Below are 6,407 nucleotides of genomic sequence, written 5' to 3' on the forward strand. Positions count from 1 at the left end.
CCCCGGGCTGTCCAGGGTGGCCTGCGGCTCCTCCGACGCCACAAGCAGATGTGGATGGATGGGGCTCTCGGACCTGGGAAGCGCTCCCTGTACCCCGCTTCACTCATACCAAGAAGGGCTGACCATCTCTGACCACGTTCTGTTCATCCAAGGAAGCCACCTTGGCCTTTTCTGTACTTTCACATTTCTTACTAACAAAAAACATTTCAGGAGCAAACCTAGAATATTTTTTATGGCTCATTTCTTCTGAATGTAACATTTGACAGTCTCCCGTAAGCAACTGAGAAACTTCTGCGTAAACTGCAGTAGCTTTTGTGGCAGTTGTGGCTGTCTTTACTGAGCAGTACAAAAATGTTTCTTTGCTGATTTAGAAAATAAAAATCTCTTTAGCTGTCTCCTGACCTTAGTGGAGTCTCCCCTTGAAGTATCTGTTGTGATTTTGACCATTATATCTATATCAGCAAACTCAAAAGGTATGATTAAACCCACCCTTAAATGCCGATCGCTCCATCTGCCTTGTCTTCCTGGTGTGCTAAGGCCGCGGACTCCACTCTCTGTCCCTTTCTGCCAGAGGCTCTGCAGACCTTCAGCCGCAGCTCCGCAGCTCCGCAGCACCGCGGCACCGCTGCACCGCTCCCTTGACACGATTTGGCAGGGCCCGGGAGGTGTCTGCAGGCTGCTGAACTGACGTGCTTTTCCAGGACTCTCCGCTAAAGGTTCTTCCTACATATTTCTGGGCTTTGTCAGAAATTGCTGTCACTTCTGTTTTTTTCAAAGACCTACTCTGCAAACTGAGTTCACTGAACTTTTGCATTAAAACATATTAATATTTAACAAGGATTTGAACCTTTCCAGAAAATGCGCTTCTTCCATTCCTTTCCTTCACTGAGTTACGGGTGTAAAGACAGTGTCCTCAGGCAGTGTCATGTTTTGAACAAGAGAAGACTCAAGCGTGAAGCTGGGTCTGGGATCCGCTTTGCAGACACGCCATTCAGGACATTCCTCTTTTATTTTATTTTCTATCAATCAGGGCCCTTCCTGTAGCCCGTCGCCCGCTTTCTCTGCAGGAAGGAGGCTCCAAAGCATCGGGCTGCTGCCGCGCTGCCAGCTGCGTTTGTTGTCGAAGGCGGCGTCCCGTGCTGCCAGCTGTGCCACGCGCTGCCACAACGGCGTCCTCTGAGGACTAGACCCTGGAGCGCCCAGCCACGAGACAGATACCGGACGCTCAGCTCAGCCTAGAGGAATCTGCAGGATAGCAGAATTATGGGCACCTATATAATGAAGATAACATAGTGCTGGGGCTTCTTGGCTTTTGTGGATTGTTCGTATGGATTTTGGTGGCTCATTTCTGCCTTAATTGCAATTTACGTTCCTGAATACGTTTGTGGATCAGGTCCTAGACTGACATTTCCCAAAAGGCATTGCCCATGAGGGAGGTGGCGCCCGCCTGCCGCAGACCCTCAGGTTTGGCCCTGGCTGGGCCCCACATTTTTGCCTGTGGCTCTCTGGACAGCTTCGCAGTGACAGCGTTGGTGTGAGGGAAGCGGAGGGAGGTGGGGAGCAGGTACGGAGCAGGAACAGGACTAGTCCCATGCATGGGGTATGCCAGACTGAAGTAACCATGCAGCTGTAACTTCAGTTACAGCTCCAAAGCAAAAACTCCTCCCAAAGCAAGCACATATACTACATAAAGCACACCGTCCTAACCCGCGGGTGGATTTCTTGCAACTTAACTCCACGGTTTGCTGTCTTTGCTCTCTGATGCACTTGGCCCTGCAGGTTAACAAGAAGTCTGTGCCTGAGTGTTGGAGACGGCACGGTTTCTCGCTGGCTTGTTTCCAGCGTTGATACAGTGGGGTGAAGATGTATTACAGCTAGTGATGGCTGTTATAGCTAGTGGAAGGGGCAGTGAGGGTGCAGAAGGGGAAAGGGGAAAGGGAAAGACTTCATTTTCACAACTTAGTTTCTCAGAATGTGTAGAATGGCATTTAACCGGAAAGGAAATAGGCAGTGCGTTTTGGTTCGATATGAGAGAGAAAAAGCATTTCATTTCTTTTCTCTCTCACACGCAGACATACACACAACAGGTTGTGTTCTTAAATTATTCTGCTGGAAATTCAGGTCTTGTGCATTTTGAAGTACAGAAATGGTATTGCTTTGCTGAAGGATGGCAATGTTACTCGTGAGTTAGAGTTAAGTGCATGCTTGAGTGCTTTATTTAATTGGAGCTGAAATTCAAATACCAATAGCTTTGAGCTGCAAATTTGGATACATATTTTAGTCCTGCAGCATCCAGGCTCCAGAGCAGTTGTTCAGCTCATTATAGATGTTAGGATGCACCAGGTATTTAATTCTGATGTGGACCTGGATTTGCGCTGCAGAATTCCTCCACGCTTGCCTCCATGCGTGAACACTGCAGTATGAAGAGATCAAATTCTGCATTAGTAATATGAATATTTTAAAGTTCCTATGAATGCTAAATGAAATATAGTAGCCTGTGTCTATCAACTGCAGTGCCGCTGCAGGAAGCAGGGGGACCACGAGGAAGAAATTGGAAGTCCTGGTAAATCTCGCTCCCTGTCTCCATAGGGCTTCATCTCGCTCTCCTTGAAATCAGTGGGAAGATTGCCAACGAATACGGTAGCAGCAGGAGAGAAGCTGACCATAAGTGAATATCACAGCGAGATGCAATTGGAGCAGATTGATTTCTAGTGTTGTCAAAGGTGTGAATAGAGCAGCAATGAGCAGAAATACCCTACAGCTGCAGCCGACGTTTGAGTCTGGGGAGGAGATGTGAACATGTCCTCCTTCTGCCCACCAGAGAGGAGAAAACCCAGCATTGCAGTCTGGGAAGTAGAAGGGCTGCTCTCAGGAGCAAAATACAACAGAAACGCGTAAGAAAACCCCAACCAAAACCAGAAACAGTTTGTGGTGAGGGAAGAAGCCTGGGCGATCGCCTGCTCTGCTGTCCTTCCCCCGTGAGCGTTTGCAGTCACAGCTCTCGGTGGTTTGCGTGGGCGAGCAAGGTGGGGGACCAGAGGGAAGCCAAGCTGCCCCGTCTAGTAGCTAATCTTTCGGCCTAGAAGAACAGCTCTCCTGGAACGCTGTTTCCTAAAAGAGACACATGAAATGTGTGTTAAACTTTTATTCGGAAGATGAGTCCGCGCCAACAGCAGCGGTGCAGGGATTTGGGCGGCGCAGCTCCAGTGCACGCTGGGGTGCGGGGAGCATCTTGCACAACGCGGTTCCTTCCCAGCCCGGCCGCTCTGCCTCGCGCGTCGCCGCTGTCTAGCTGAATACGCACGCTGGCTGCAGAGAGCGTTCCCGGGGTGCGGGTGCAGCGGGCTGCAGGGACCCCTCCTCCTAGCGTGGGCTGCGATACCGGAGAACCCTGGTGCCGTTGGGGTGGTTTGACCTCAAGATGGCAGCAAGCAACTTCTTTTCTGCAAGGGAGCCGGAGCTCTCCGAGCAGCTCCTGCCTTTTTTTGGGGACTGCAGGGCAGCACCCCAGCCTGGCTGGGGATGGAGAAGGTACCGGGCCGACAACCCCCCGTTGTACTGCCCGCAGAGGGGAGCGTTCCCGTTCCTCGCTCAGCCGTGAGCCAAATGTTTGGTTGGCCGTAGGCGTTGAGCGCGCAGGTGCAAAGCCTGGCCGAAGCCGTCCGCAGCCTCCCGCCGGGCAGGGCCACTGCAGCTGTTCTGGGGCGCTGCCTCCTTCCTCGCCTTGCACAGCGAGGACGGAAAGCTAAACTTCACGGCTTTGGTTGAAACCTGCTGCTGCTTCCCCCCCCCCGGCCGCACTGCACTTCGGATCCGCCCCGCGGATGCAGCTGACCTGGCGGATCTTCTTGCCGCCTGGATGCGGGACAGCTCGGGAGGAGGCATCGCCCTGGTGGCTGCTGCCGCTCGTGCTCCTCTCTCGGGGAAGAGCAAGCTCCGTGTTGCTCTGAGCTGTTGGGTGGACAGAAACCGAGACACGTGAGGAGCAAACGGTGCAAACGACCATCTTTCCAACCGGCCACGAAACGGAAACCAAAGGACGCCGGCGTTACTAAAGCCAAAGGGCAGGTGACCTGAAAGAGGGCTGGATGCTGTAGGTGCCACCGGGGCAGGCAGAGGAGGCAGCAGGACCGCGCCAGGCGTGGAGCGTCCCTCTTGGCGGTGGCTGCGGGACGGGCTTGTTACTGGGATGTCCCGCACTGAGAATTTCCTGCTTTGTTCTCCATGGTCTAAAAGGAGGCTGCAGATACCTTATTTTGGTTAGAAATCAAATCTATCTGGGGTCTTCGGAGGAGATTAAGAAAACAGGCAGCGCGCACCGGCCAGCTGCAGCCCCTGCTCACGCGCTCTCCGAGGCTGTTTCTGTTGTTCTCATAAACGATATTCAAACCGGCATCTGCTCCCATCTTTCCGCAAAGCCTTTTCTTCCTAAGCAGATGGGGCTCGAAAATATTCAAACAACTTCCAATAGGCTTTTGGAATTAAAAAGCATCGTTCTCTGTAAGGAGATGCCTATTCACGCGGTTGCGTGCACGGGCTAGGAGAGCTCGCGCCCATGTCCTGTGTCCCGTATCCCATGTCCCGGCCGAGCTCCTGCTGCTGCACCCGTCTCCTGGTGGCCTTAGGGACGAAGCACTGAGAGCAGCTCCCTGGCCCGCACAGAGCCAAGGGTTTTCTCTAGCTCGTGCGCCTCCTTCTCCCATGCCGCTGGGACGGGAGCGGGGCGGCACGGCAAGGCTCAGCCGGCGGCTTTGTCGTGACGGTCCAGTGGGAGTCGTGAAAGCGAAGCCCCGAGCCGGGCGGATGCAGCCGGGAGCGCTGCTTCCACCCTCCGGCACGTGCCGCGATCCCCTCATTATCCGCGAGCCCGGAGAGCGGCCGCTGCGTTTCCCATCCGCGGCGGCAGGAGCGATCCGCCTGCAGCAGCACCGTAGCCCTGTGCTTGGCTGGCACCGGGCTGCGTCTCTAAGGAAGGCAGACGGACGAGACGACGCTGGCGCTTTTGTTCCTCGCTCCCCGTCTCCCTCCTCCTCGCCTGCCTTTTTGTCTTGTGCCCCATGTTTTCTCCTCCGTGTCGCTCCCGGCGCTATGTAAATCACTTAATGCAGCTGGCTTGTCTCGGGGGCTCCGTGCATCCTGGCGGTGCCGATGCAGCCGTGCGAGGCACGTTTCGTTATGCGGCGTGACGGGGAATCACAGAGGAAGCGTTGTGCTGGTTGACAGCCCTGCTGCGGGATGTTAAACGGGAGCTGCCTCGCCTGGCAAAGGCAAACTCCGCACAGATAAGTCCCGACTTATCTGCGTGACTCGGGCCGTTCTCCGCTTGCCGCCGTGTTAACGTTATTCTTCTTAGTCTTCCTCGCCAGGCGCTACCTCTCCCTCGGCAGCACCCTTCTTCCTTGCTTGCCTTTCCCAGCCTCTCTCCGCGCGGCCTTGTGGAGACGCCCGGCAGGGCTCTCCGCTGTAAATCCGCACGGAGGCGATGCCGTGGGGGTGCAGGGAGCCTCGAGGGCCCTCGGCTCGTCAGGCGCGGAGCTGGCTCCTCGGTCCGCGGCCAAACCGCCGTCACCCGGTTCACCGCGGCGCCGACGCGGGTCGGGGCCGTGCAAACCCTGACCGCGGGAAAAGTGCCTGACGCAGAGAGCTGCTCAGCCACGGAGCCGAGAAGCAGCAGACGGGTTCAGGAACAGGACGTTTACACAATATTAGGCAATATGTGATAAATGGCGATAAAAAAACTAACAGCGTAGACGTTTATAGTGACATGCATTGTATTGAAATTCCCTCTGCTAACAGCCTTTTTACCAAGAGCACATCAAACTGGAATCTGCTTTCATACTACCACTGAATTTCACCAGTCTTGTTGCTGTAACTGGGTTAAATGCAATTGCGATACATCTTGTCCCGCTTTCTGTGCACGTAAGGCTTGAACGTCACTGGGGCAAAGACAGCGTTTCAGGAGCCACAGAAGAAACTACCCGGGGCTGTAGCAGGCAGGAGCTTTTCAGCTGCCTTGCTCCAGCCCCGATGCCTTCAGGCTGCTCCCAGAGGATAAATCGCGCTCGGGCCCTGCTTTCTGCTTTGCCGACAGCGCAGTGCAGTTTGGATACGTGACGTCAAGCTTTAAGAGTCACCCCTTGTCATGCACGCTTTAAAACACCGGGACTCCCCCAAAGCTTTAATCTGAATGGCACTTTAAACCGGGAATCAGCACAGTATCCTTGCAAACCTGGCGCGGGCAGCATCATTTTAGATCAATTTGTGATGTGGCGGCACTCCAAATAATTTTTCAAATAAATCTCGCCGCTCTCTCTTCTCCATTGGAGATGACAGGCCGAAGCCAAAGCCAAGGAGTCGCCCGGCTGAGGCTCTGTTGCGCTAATGCACATATCAAGCAGGCAAATATT

Source organism: Apteryx mantelli, chromosome 4, assembly GCF_036417845.1.
Source record: "Apteryx mantelli isolate bAptMan1 chromosome 4, bAptMan1.hap1, whole genome shotgun sequence".
Taxonomy (NCBI): domain Eukaryota; kingdom Metazoa; phylum Chordata; class Aves; order Apterygiformes; family Apterygidae; genus Apteryx; species Apteryx mantelli.